A 13,485-nucleotide genomic window follows, 5' to 3' on the forward strand; every position below is an offset into this window, starting at 1 on the left:
CCAGAAGCTCCCTCATTCAGTAAAATGTTGATCTCCTTCTCAAGTAAAGATCAGTATTTAAAGCAGATCATTTGCAAAGGACTACAGAGAAAGATACTGCAAAATCATGTCTAACATCCCCTCACAAAAGAACAAATAGCAGTTGAAAGGGAAGGCAAGCTACAGAGAGATGAGTAAGATCTAGATGAGCCACATTATCTGAAGATCATTAGGGGATGAAAGTCAAGAAAGCCTGCTCGCATTTCAATGACAGAAAGTCTAGCATCTCTCCTGGCTTAAGGAGGGGAAGCCTTTGGCCACCGCTATACGCTCAAAACATGGAGGGCCAAGCAAGAGCTGTAGCAGCTTCCACCTGTACATACACCAGCTGAGATAGCAGGCTCCTCAGAATGGGCCACCATGGCAGAGGGATGTTCTAAGGTAAGAAGGCAAGTGAGTAATGCTGGAAAAGCTGAGTTAAAAGCATGGTGGGGGAGGGGGTGGGGTTGAAACATGGGTAGCCTGAGCCCATCCTCAAAATGGAGGGCCTGACTCACCATTTTTATTTGACTTTAGACACCATAAATGAAGCCTTGCCACAGAGATCATTCCAGTTGATAGTACAGTTATCCTTTCCACATTGCGACTTTCCCCATAATAGTTTCAATATATCATTGGTTGGCATAAGAAAATGGGAATTTGGGGGGCAGTTTTGCAGAAGCCACAGATGACATGCAAAGGCAGCAGATGAAAAGTTTAGAAACTCAGAAATGCATGAAATATATGGATAGTACTGTGTCATATCATCATATTTTATCCTTTAGTACCATAAATATACCCAAATTTTACAATAGCCTACAGTAAACACACCATAAAAAAGAAAAAAAAAATTCAGACTTCTCTCATATGAAAGGAGACACAAAAAATTTTATGTGGATTTTCCAGATTGTAGGCACCCTGCAGCCCTAATTCCTTTGGTGTGGAAAGCCATAGCTCCTGTCGGTTAGCTGGAAGACTCATCAGGTTCAGAGTAAATGTCCTACTAAACTTTCCCAGTTCAGGGTCCAGAGCTAAGATCCATAGATGGCATTACAGCTGATAGTACAGGTACTTTGGGGGTCTGCTTAACACTGTTCTAGGCCCTCAAACTCTAATTTCAGTTGAGTATATGAAGTGATACTGCAACCTGCCCAGACTTGTTCTGGCGCCAAGGTTGAATCTGTGATCCACTCTGTGCAAGCACTGTTGACCTGCCTGGGACCTTTGGGTTCTGGGTCCCCATTGCCAGGAGTCTTCATGCTGCTGGACTGAGTCAGGGGCTGAGTGTGTAATCAGTTCTGATCACACCACTGGCCTACCTTGGAGCGCTGAACACTTACTCCTTGGCTGGCTCATTCCTATTCCAGTCTCTGCCCTTGTCATTTCCCAATAGACATTATTTAAAAATTAGTTTGAAAAGATGACTTATTATAATTTGTCCTTCAATTCCTCCCTCACTATTTCACCTGGATTTCTTCTTCAATTGTTGGAATAGATGTGAAGAGAGCTAGCATATTCTGCTTTCACTTACTCCACCATCCTGGCTGGTCCCTCTGTTGATGCCCTTTGCACTTACCCTGGCTAGTTTCCACTGAGAGTCCCAAATAATACTGGCATTCTTTTTTGTGTTGTTGTTTGTCCTTCATTCTCAAAAACGACCAATGTTATCATGAGGGTGATGTCCTGACTTGTTAGAAAACTGGGTTTAAGTGAGTCAGAGCCTCACTCTCTCCTCTAGAATTGTCAGAGTCCAGTGGCAAGACAAGAGTTAAGATGACTGGTGATGGCCCAGGATGCAGTGGGTTTCCTTGGCCATTTAAAATTACAGAATGATTTGTTTCATTTTTGTTATTAATATGGTAAATCATAGTTATAGTTGGCCTAATATTCGACCAACCCTGAATTTCTGTCCTGAATATAGTATATGATCTTTAGGATGTATCGCTATCATCTCCTTGGCATTATCTTATTTTTGATTTTTGTATCAGTGTCCATGAGTGAAATTGATATGTAGTTTTCTTTCTCTGTTTTGACTCTCCCTGGCTTAGGTATCAGGAACATATTGTTGTCATAGATAGAATTTGTTAGACTCCTCTTTAATTATTCTTTTTTTTATTTACTTTACTTAGTATTAGACTTAATTGTTCTTTAAATTTTTGATATAATTCACTTGTAAATCTATCTAATCTTGTGTTTGTGTGTGTATACGTGTGTGTGTGTGTGTGTGTGTGTGTGTGTGTGTTTCCTTTGGGAGTTCATTACTTGCTTAATTTCTTTTTCTAAGATAGAGTTCCTTGGGTATTCTATTTTCTATCCTGTTCATCTGAACAATTTATATTTTTATCAATATTTTCATTTAGATTGTCCATTTTGTTAATATGTAATTAGGTGAAATAGCTCCTCATAATTGCTTTTATTTCTTTTTCTTTGAGATCCTGCTATGTCTATTGTTTTATCATTTACAAATGGCATTTTATAGTACCTAAATTTTGCATATTCTTTGACCCAGTCATGCCACTAATGAATTTACATGCCAAAGAGAAAGAACCAGCATGTAGAAAAATATTTATAGATCCAATTTTTGTAATGGCAAATAACTGGAAAATGGAGATTTATCTGGAAATGAAGGAATAGATAATGGTATTTGAAAATAGTAAAGCAGATAGTTTCAGAGAATCCCAGGATGACTTGGGGACCTGATGCAGAATAAGTAAGCACAACCAAGAGATAAATCTATATTAACGTCATATTAGCAAAGACAAACAACTTTAAAAGAATTGAAAAAAACACTGATAAATGCAAAGGCCAACCACAATTGAATAATACAATGAAGAATACTGCCTACCTATTGACAGAGATGTGATGGACTCAAGATGCACAGTAAGACCTTTATTTTCAAACACACATAATATGAAAGGTTTCTTGTTGTTTTACTTAACTTCATATTTGTTACAAAGGTTTTCTTTTTCTTTTTTGATTTTCATTTAGAGGCTGTGGGAGGAAGCAAAATACATTTGTTAATTGAAATTGAACTTAAAAAAGATAAAAAGCACTCTGCTTTGATGGAACAGAATACAACTTGAGGCACTCCTTTCTAGAAGTTTATTCAATGCATATTTTAAGTTCATATTAGATTCCTTGACGAATACAAGGGCAGAAATTGCTTTATTTAGTTATCTCTGGATTTTGTCATTAAACAAGACACACAAGAGAGATTTATGCTTATCAAAGGTTTCCTATGTCCTAGAGGATTTTTTACCCAAAGTCCAAGAGAGGATTAACAATATGTCCTACAGAAAGAGGCCAGAATGTATGCCTATTTCCATAAGAAGTGGTCCAAGTCTTCCTTGCCACACTATCAATGACTTGAATAAAGGCATTTATGGCATCCACAGTGACTTTTCAGAAGCTAGGACTGATATCTAACACATTGAATAACAGTAAGGATCCAAGAAACTTTCAGCCAATTGGTGAACTTGGCAGAATCTAATAAGATAAAATGTTAAAGGAATAAATATAAAGTATTATGTTCGGGCTTAAAAATCAACTTTGCAAATGCAAGATAGGAAAGAGATGCCAAGATTTTTTTTTGTTAATTTACAAAGGAATTTGGGATCTTACTGGACAGCTAATGATGTCAATCAACAGTGTTACTTGGCAGCATAAAAAAACTAAAGAGACCTTAAGCTGCATTAGGAGAGGCCTAATATCCAGGGATAATCAGATTGTATTCCACTCGGGTTATCCTTAATCTGATATAGTGTGTTAAGGTCTGGGTACCACATTTCAGGGCAGCTAGGTGATGCAGTAGATAGAGCACCAGGCCTGGAATCAGGATGATGAGTCTTCCTGAGTTCAAATCTGGCCTCAGACACTTACCAGCTGTGTGACTCTGGGCAAGTCACTTAACTCTGTCTCAGTTTTCTCATGTGTAAAATGAGCTAGAGAAGGAAATGGCAAACCACTCCAGTATCATTGTCAAGTAAATCCCCAAAGGCATCATGAAGTGTTGGACATGACTGAAAATGACTAATCAACAACCCAAAAAATGAAAACCAGAACATTTTAGATATGGGGGACAGTTAGTGCAAATGCCTAGAGTTGGGAAGAATGCCCTGTGCCAGAAACAGAGAATCACAAGGAAGCTAGTGATGCTGGATTGTAGAGTATGTGGTACTGAATAAGGTACAGAAAGATTGAAAAGTGGGGGGTAGAAGGCATTAGGTTATGAGGGGCTCTAAAAACTGAACAGATGATTTTATATTTGATTCTGGAGTTGATAGGGAGACAATAGAATTTATTGAATAAAAGGGTGACATGATAATACTTGTAATTTGGAAAGAATACAGTGGAAAATAGACTTCAGTGTAGAAAGACTTGAGGCAGAAAAACCAACCAGAAGGCTGGGGAAATAGGCCAGCCATGACCTAATGAGGGCTTGTACCAGGGTGAATGCAGTGTCAGAAGCAAGAAGGAGGTATATACAACAGAGGCTACAAAACTAGAAAAAATAGAACTTGGCAGCTCATTGAGTAAAAAGGCAATTGGAGAAGCAAGAGTAGAGGTCAGCAGTGAGGTTACAGCTGGACAAATTGGTCTGAGAAGCATCTGCATAGAGACGATAATTGGATTCATGAGAGCTGATGAGATCACTAGAGAAATAATGCAGAAGGCTAAGAGAAGATGGTCAATGACATAGCTTTGAAACACACCCACGGTTACTAGTTGTGGACTGGATGAAGATACAGCAAATGAAACTAATAGCAATCAGATAGGCTGGAGGAAAAATGGGAGAGAAGCATTCTCCTGAAAACCTAGGAAGAAGGACGAGCCAAGGCAAAGAAAGATATCAATAATGTCAAAGACCGCAGAAAGGTCAAGAAGATTGAAGATTAAGAAAAAAGGTCTTAATATTGGGCACTTAAAGGATGTTTGGATAAAGCAGATGACGTCAGAAACCAGATTACAGAGAATTCGGAAGAGCGTGAGAGGAAAGAAAATGGAGGCAGCAATTTTAGATGGTCTTCTCAAGGAGTTTAACCATGAAAAGGAGGAGTTATAGGAGGGTTATAAAAGGAGGGTTATAGCTAGCAAAAACAGACAGTGGGTGGAAGATTTTAACCTGATGTAAGGGAAAAAAATTCTAACAATGAATAATCTGAATGTGCAGTGGGCTGCCTTGTAAAGTATTGGATTTTCCCTCACTGGACATCTTCAAGAAAAGACTGAATGACCCATTTGTTGTTCATACTGTCAAGGGATATTTGGTGGGGAGGGGACATATATTGAAGTAGATGACCTCTTAGGTCCTTTTCAATTCTGTGCTTCCATAACCCTGTTCACAGTCTTAGTATATAGTTGAATAACTACAGGAAATACATATGAGTAACCCAAGAAAACTCTCTTCTACATTTCAAAAAGAAGGGATTAAATTGTTAAGGTCTCCTTTATGAGGTTCACTTTCTTTATATAAGTTATAGTTCCAGAAAAACCACAGAAGAAAAGGCAAAACAAAACATCTTTACATTCTTCTCCTCCATTTTTTTTAAGCCAGAGTTCCCTTCTCTGGTCACAGGAGATTTTTTCTTTTTCTTTTTAATCGTGCTTTCTGCTCGAAGTTAAAAAAAGCCTTAATTTCCTTTCCATTGGTGCCTCAGCATAACACCCTTATGCCTGTTGGCCCTCCATGTCTTTGTTACAAGTGCCTTCTGACAGGGTTGACACTTAAAGTTCTCCAAGGAGCCGTGACAGAGTTGAATGAAAACTTTTCCACTTGGCAGTGGCTGTAAAGAGGCATAAAATCTGCCAGCTGTCACAGAGGGAAACAGTGATTTTGTTTCACATTTTTTTAGTGAATTGAAGCAAGATTGAAATCTTTCCAAAGGCAGCAGGTCTGGTCTTGCACAGCATGAAATGTGAAAAGGAGACGTGTTTTCTTCTTCCCTAGTATTCAGTGAGGGGTTGCCTATAGAAGGGATAATGTTGGGGAGGAACATAAATTCAGAGTTGGAAGTGAATAAGCATTTATTAAACCCCTACTATGTGCCAAGTACTGTGCTAGGTGTTACAAATAGTATATCATTTAATATTAAGTAATCTTGCGATTATTATTATTGTGATTCTCCATTATTATGATCGCCATTTTACATTCAGAAAAACTGAGCCAGACAAGTAATTTGCCCACAGACAGTAAGTATCTAAATTCTGATCTGTACACAGGTCTTCTGCACTCCAGGGTCCATGCTCTATCCACTGAACCACCTAGTTGATTCTGGAAGGGATCTCAAAGGCCATCAAATCCAAACCTATGCCTTTTAAAATGAGGAAACTTGAATTTCAGAAGATTTACATCACTTGCCCAAGGACATCCAGCTAGTAAGAGGACAGAGGCCAAATTGAAACCAGGTTCTCCTATAGCTGATAGAAATTTAAAATAAAAATAAAATAAAACAAATGCATCCAATTTGTTTGAGAACTTAGGGTAAAATACTGGCATTTCCTATTCCCTCTGATTATTTCCAAGAATAATGTAAATCATTTTGGGTGAAATGTGAATGTAAGCAATACATCAATTCAGGATAGGATCACTTATCTCCAGAATGGAGTGATTAAATGTTAAGGATGCAATGTAATTTTACTAACATTCTAGGTTCTCTTGTAGTTCTTGACAAAACAGTCATGTACCTCTCCTAAGAGGGCCCCCAGAATGTTCCCATGTCTATTTTCTCTTCTCTCTTTCTCCTTACCTTGGCTATATGTGAACTTCCCAAGCCAAATTGTTCCTGGGGTGACTTCTCTGTCCTAAACTGAACAGAAGGGATTATTGAAGAAATATTTTCATTTAGTCACAGTTGGAATCTGTATTTGTCTTTTCCAGTATGGACTTTGCCTGACCATGTGTTATTTCCTCTCTGAGGAAAGAAATTGTATGAGGTTATGTTGTCAAAACACAGAAAGATCAGTGTTTTTCCTCCCAAATCCACAAGAAAAAACATCTTTGGCAAGCTGGAATGAAAAGAGAGGAAACAGGATTTCACCAGTTCCCTGTTCACATCTTAAGAATATCATTTGTACAGCTAATGTGGCCCTTGAGTTCCCTTCATATCAACAACTGTCTCTTTCAATAATTTCTCCTTTTTTCTCAATGGAAATTTATTCTGGACAGTGGGAAGACTTGTATGAACTGATCCAAATGAACTGAGCAGGACCAGGAGAACAATTTACAAAGTAGCAACCATACTATAAGATAATCAACTGTGAAAGACTTAGCAACTCTAATCAACACAATGACCCACCACAAATCCAAAAGACTAATGACAGAAAATGCTATCTTCTTCTAGAGAAAGAATTGGTGGACTTAAATTACAGGCTTAAGCACGTTCTTTTTTCCTCATTTGTTCTTTTTCTTTTTTCCCTCCAGAACATGGCTTATGTACAATTTTGTTTTGCTTGACTTCATATGTGCAATTGATTTTGTATTTCCTGCCTTCTCAAAAAGTGAAAAGAACGGTGAAGGGTGCAAGAGAATTAGAAAATTAACATAAAACAAAAACTGAATGGAAAAGTGAACAGTTCAGTTAAAAAAATAGCCACTTTTATCTCTAGGGCTATTGTATTTGATTTTTTTTTCTCTTCAGCAAATGCAAACTATTTTCTGATTAACTGTGCTAACAGGGTGAAAACAGCTAAATCATTATTATAATGTATGTGTGTATGTTGAATGCTAACAGTGTAAATACAAACACTGGCTCAATTAAAGATATGTTTGGAACATTATCAATTGCAGTATGTTAACATATTGATAAAATATGCTTTTAGAAGTAAGAGGCAGAAGTAGGTAAAAGCAAATAGGTTAATATTGCTCACTTAAAAGAACTTGAATAATCAGATTGATTCTGCATCATTTCTTTATTTGATCCTATTTACAGTTAATTGATTCTGTCTTGTAACAGCCTAAGTCATGGTTCTTTGTCTTTGAACTTAGTTCAGAAGTTCACTTGACCTGCAATAAGTTCAGTTTAGGAGTTCAGTTCTTCTGCTAATCATTATTCTAATCTTGCCTTGAGGAAATCTGTTATCCTTGAAAGATGTAGATGGACACCAGGAAGTCTGGTCTAGAATCTTTGCACCACTGAACTATCCTTCAAGGACATCTGGCTTGCAAACCAAAGAAATCTGATCCTCTATTTCTGAACTTGCTGGTGGACTCAAATAATGAACATTTCTTAGTCACAAGAGGGAAAAGTGGGGTTCTTGCTAGCTTCTCAATTCCAAACCAATCACATTCTCTCCTATGTGTCAGCTCTGTAACCAATCACATTGACTTCGCTATTCATGATATCAAGCTTTTTTTTTTAACCAATCATAACTTTTTCCCACTTACGAAGTCCTGTTCATTGTTCTATATTCCCCCAAACTATAAAAGGGAGCTGTACCCCTCCTTTGGCATCTTCACTTTGCTGAGGAGGCTGAAATCCTATTCACTGGTAAACTCATGCTTTACTAAGAAATTGATCGTGTGGCACATGTATTACCTCTACCTGATTGCTTGCCATACTGAGGACAAAGGAGGGGAGGGAGAGATAAAAATTTGAAACTCAAAATTTTATAAAAAATTAATGTTTAAAATTGTCTTTGCACATAATTTGAAAAAGCAAAATACTATTTCCACTATTTTTTAAAGTTGGTCATGGTCAGTCAACCTTAATTTTCACTGTTACAGAAGCTAGAGCAGTGTCATAACAGTGTGTGTACATACATTTATTTATGTTTATTGAATTTTACATTGTATTTCATCTATTTTATACATACAATAAACAATTATTAGACTGTCAAAAAACCTAATTGATTCCTTTCTAATTTTTATCTGTACTGATTTTGTTAAAGTTTTAAAATTTATGTGATCAAAATTGTCCATCCTCAATCATTTTTATTTTTTTCTAAGTTCTCAACTGGTTGTAAAGCACTTCTCAAAACCTCAGATGTGCCTTGCTAAGTACTGCCCCTACCAAAATAAAATCATTTTTAAGCCCATGTGCATTTCAAGAGAAATTCAGTACATATGACCAAGACACCTTTCCTCTTAACGTACGAAAACAGTGTTTTATAAGAATGATGAAAACCTCTTCAAATTTTCTTTTCTCTTTCCTTGAGTCAATTTTTTTTCTTGGTTAGTTATATCATTCAAATAGTAAACATGATTGGGAGCCAACCATCTCAAAATAGATTCCTTCTTATTCCTCTGAAAAAGCTTTAATTTCTGTAATCATGGTCAGAATAATCTCCAGATAGCCATCTGTTCAATCCAATCTATACATCAACAAACATTTATTAAGTGACAACTATATGCCAGGCATTGAAAGAGACTTTGGAGATAGAAAGACAAAAATAAATAATTCTTGCCATCTCTGAGCTTACGCTATTTCAGATAGGTCATCATTTTGATAAGAAAGATATTAGAAGGCTGGGGATATGGAAAGACTTCATATAAAATATGACCCTCATGTTAAGTGTTGAAAGGAAACTAAAGATTTTAAGAAGAAGAAGTAAAGATAGAGTACATTTCTGACATAGGCATAGCCAAGAAGCAGAACTGGGAGACTGAGTGTCATATGTGAGGAACAGCAAGAAAACCAGTATGGCAAGACTGTAGGGAGAAGGAAGGGGAGCACTGCTTTGTTTTTAAAGAAGACCAAAAACATCACAGAGTGGTGTCTTGACTCATGTGTGAATTGCATTTAAGGAAACGGAGTTGTATAAAGTCACTCTCTCTTCTAGAGTCCTTAAGGTCCAGTGGCAGGACAAAAGTCGGTATAAAAAGATGATCTGGGATGCAGTGGATGACATTGTGTCTTTGGTGTCTGACCATGTGTAATATAAATTAAGTTGGGACTTTTTTTACTGTTTTAGAATGCTAAATTAATTAAGTGTCTTTGATTGAGCCTTACTAGGTGCAAAGCCCCAGGCCCAAACACCTAATTACTAAGTGCTAAGCCAATGTGGGTGTGAAGCCCTCAGGGTCCTCAGGTGAGTCACTAAGACTAGAGCCAATAGTATGCGCCTAAATTCTGGTTGATCAGATGATGTTTGATGATGGCTAAAGACTGTATAAAAAGAGAGAACAGAAGTGTTTGCTTGGGGCTCTGAGCCACTGGAGGAGTGGCACGGCCAGCCATTGTTAAGAGCTCCCTGGCTCATGAACTTAGATGCTGATGCTTTTTTGGTAACTATGAATTGTGATCTGGTCTGTTTATATTATGTATGTTTTTTACATAATGTATGTTCTGAATTTCAGGTTTCTGGCTTTCCCTCCTGAATTAAGTGAATGATATTTGTATGTTGGAGTAAAGTAAGATTGTTAACCCCTTAACGTTGCTTTCCTTAGTAAAGCAGATCAAAAGAACTTGTGCTGGCAGCTCTTGTTGCTAGTTTTGTTGGGTCTTACACCCCTACAGCAGCTGCTGGCCGAATTGTTGCTACACCATGGCACCTGCTTCAGCCTCCTTTGTGGCTGTTGGAGCAAATTGTTCTCAGCTATCAATTCTTCCCAGAGAAGTGTTCACATGCTTGAGGCAGTCCTCCCTTTAATTCACTGATGGCTTTTAGGCCTGTCAGTTACCCTGAAATTGGGGTATAGCCCATCTGCCAAGATGATTTTACTATGGAATAGCCATAGTATACTACAGCTTCTTGGAACCACAGGGGAGAGATGGGTGAAGGTGGACACAAAAGGTGGATGAGCACCTTGACAAGAGCTTGGCAAGCCCTCACTCCCAAGGTGCTAGTCCACCTTGAACACCCATACATCCCTTGGGGTGCAAACTATAACAAAGTTGAAAAGTCAGGTTGAGTCTAGGTTGTAAAGAGATTTAAATGTCAGATAGTGGCAGGTGCATTTTATTCTAAAAGCAAGGGAGATGGTGAGATTTGTCCTATAATAAAATAATTTCGACAGCTATGTTTCAGATAAATTGAAGTAGAAAGAGACTTGTGACAGGGTGACCAATTGAAGGCTCTTTCAAATATCAATGTAAGATATAATGAGGAGACAGGATGAGCAGGATGCAAGAGATGTGGAGAAGTAACAAGATTTTGCAACTTCTGACCTAAGATAGTGATAAGTCAGATTGTAAAGCTGGATGATGAGAAGGACAGTAGCATCTTCTTTAAGAGAAGTTGGCAGTTTGATTGAGGAGTGGTTATGGTAGGGTGGAGTATGTACAAGATGGCGGAATGGGTAGACATGGTTAGAAAGTAGTTCATCTGAATATTTTCTAGGGGTGTGAGAGGACTGAATGCTCCCTTTTCAATTTGAGCCCTTCTGACTTTTGCAGTATTTTATATTTTAGTCCCCTCCACAGATTCTATGGTCCAGTCATAAATAGCTTACTTGCTGCTTCTCACACACAATGCTGTATATCCCACCTCCATTCCTTTGTGTTGACTGTCACTCATGCCTGGATTCTCTCACTCCTCTCTTCTACCCCCTGCCTTCCTTGACTTCTCTTAAGACTCAGTTCAAAACTCATATTCAAAAAATGACTTTTCTCAGTTCTCATCACCTCCCACTATGAGTTCCTTCTGAGATTATCTTTCACTCACACCATATACATATATATATATATATATATATACAGACATATACATATATGTATGTGTGTGCATTATATACACATACATATATATATATATATGTATGTATGTATGTATATATCTATATATTGCATGTTCATAGTTGTTTGCATGTTGTCTTTTCCATTAGACTGTGAGTTCTTTGAGGGCACGGATTATTTTTGTTTCTTTGTATAATCAGCATTTAGTATAGAGCCTAGCACATATCTGGAACTTAAAAAATGCTTGTTGAAGATAATCACCCACATCCTCAATATTTTAAAACAAGCAGAAAGAAGCTCTTATTAAAAAGTCGAATATCCATTTGAAGTCTTGGTGGTGGTGTAGCAACAGCAGTGTTTCCATAAGAGCAAGCTACATCGCAGTAAGGTGCTGAGAGGCTGACAGGGGTGAGATCAAGTCCAGGATGCCAAGGGTGGAAATGCTAGATTTTGCAACCACAGCATGAAGATGAAGAGATGGCTTCACAAAGGAAACCAACAGAGTATTGTCTATTAGACTTTTTTTCTATTCCAATAAATCAGTAGTAAATTACCAGAATCTTGATATTGCAATCAGTGCTGAAAGGCAATTAATTGGGGTGGGGAAGGAGGGGGGGGTCCTCTGGAAACTTAACTTGTTTCATGGAAAGTACCAAAAACTCTGCCAAACTTGAACTGAACCTCTTCTTGGCTGCTTAGAACTGTTCTTTCATAATTAATGTGAAAGCCTTGCAATCATCTTTGTTGAGGCCCCATATTTCTTAATTCTGCTTTTTTGTGGTTCTGTGATAAAACCACAGAACTTCCTAAATGAGCAGAAAGCTCAAAAGAGCCAAGGGAAAAAAGGAAGGAAAAAAAAGGTCACCTTGTTCAGTTACAGTTGGCATCAACATTTTGCTTACTTTTCAAAGACAAGCTTAGTGAGTTCAAATCCACAATACCAAAATCATCGGGGGGAAATGTGTCATTGGATTTTTTTTCTCAACCTGCTAAAAGAAGCACAGAAGTAGTGACCCCTGGTTCTGCCCCCCACCCTGATATTAAAGGTAATAATGGCAAGTGGCATTTTTTATAGGGCACATGATAAAAGTGCCATCTGTTTTCTTGATTTCTCTTTGAACAAAGAAGCTGTCCTCAGGTTTTGGTCCATATAAGGGACAAGCACTAATGTTGCTTCATTATTTGGAAGGGTGGTGCTAAAAAGCCCAGCCTATGGTGGAATTGAAGTTTAGTGGAAATCCTACTGCCATCGGACATATCTGAGCCAGGGTTGCCAAGATGAATGTAGAGGCAAAGGGAAGATGATCTATTTGAATAAATAATTAGAAAGTATATCCTTTTAATCTTTTATTACGAATAAAATTACTTTTATTGAATTTTATGGCTCATAAGTTTTTCATTGCATTCCAAATCCTTTGTTGAATTATTGGAGTGGGCTGAGCTAGGCCTGGCCCAAAATGGTTGGCATAGTTGGTAGGATTATAGTGGATTATAATGACCTCATAATTGATAGTGTGATTGAAGTGGGGATTGATGTGGAAGAAAGGGAACTTTTGATGTTTGGATGGCCAGATATAGGAGAGAAGAGGCTAGCGTTCTATTGCTGTGGCATCTTTAGCTGCATATGTGGAGTCCTCTGAATGGGTGGGATAAAGAGAGGGCATCCACTGACCTTGTAGGTTTACACCAATATGTGCTGAGAGATGGAGGGAGGGAGGGAGAGAGAGAGAGAGAGAGGGAGAGAGAGAGAATTTAAAGATCTGTTTCCTGGATTTTGCTAATTTAATAATCCTGTATCCTCAGAATAAGGAAAATCAAAATAAGTCATCTTTTTGTATTAAAACTTGAGAAAGAA

Source organism: Trichosurus vulpecula, chromosome 6 (assembly GCF_011100635.1).
Source record: "Trichosurus vulpecula isolate mTriVul1 chromosome 6, mTriVul1.pri, whole genome shotgun sequence".
In the NCBI taxonomy this organism is placed as follows: Eukaryota; Metazoa; Chordata; class Mammalia; order Diprotodontia; family Phalangeridae; genus Trichosurus; species Trichosurus vulpecula.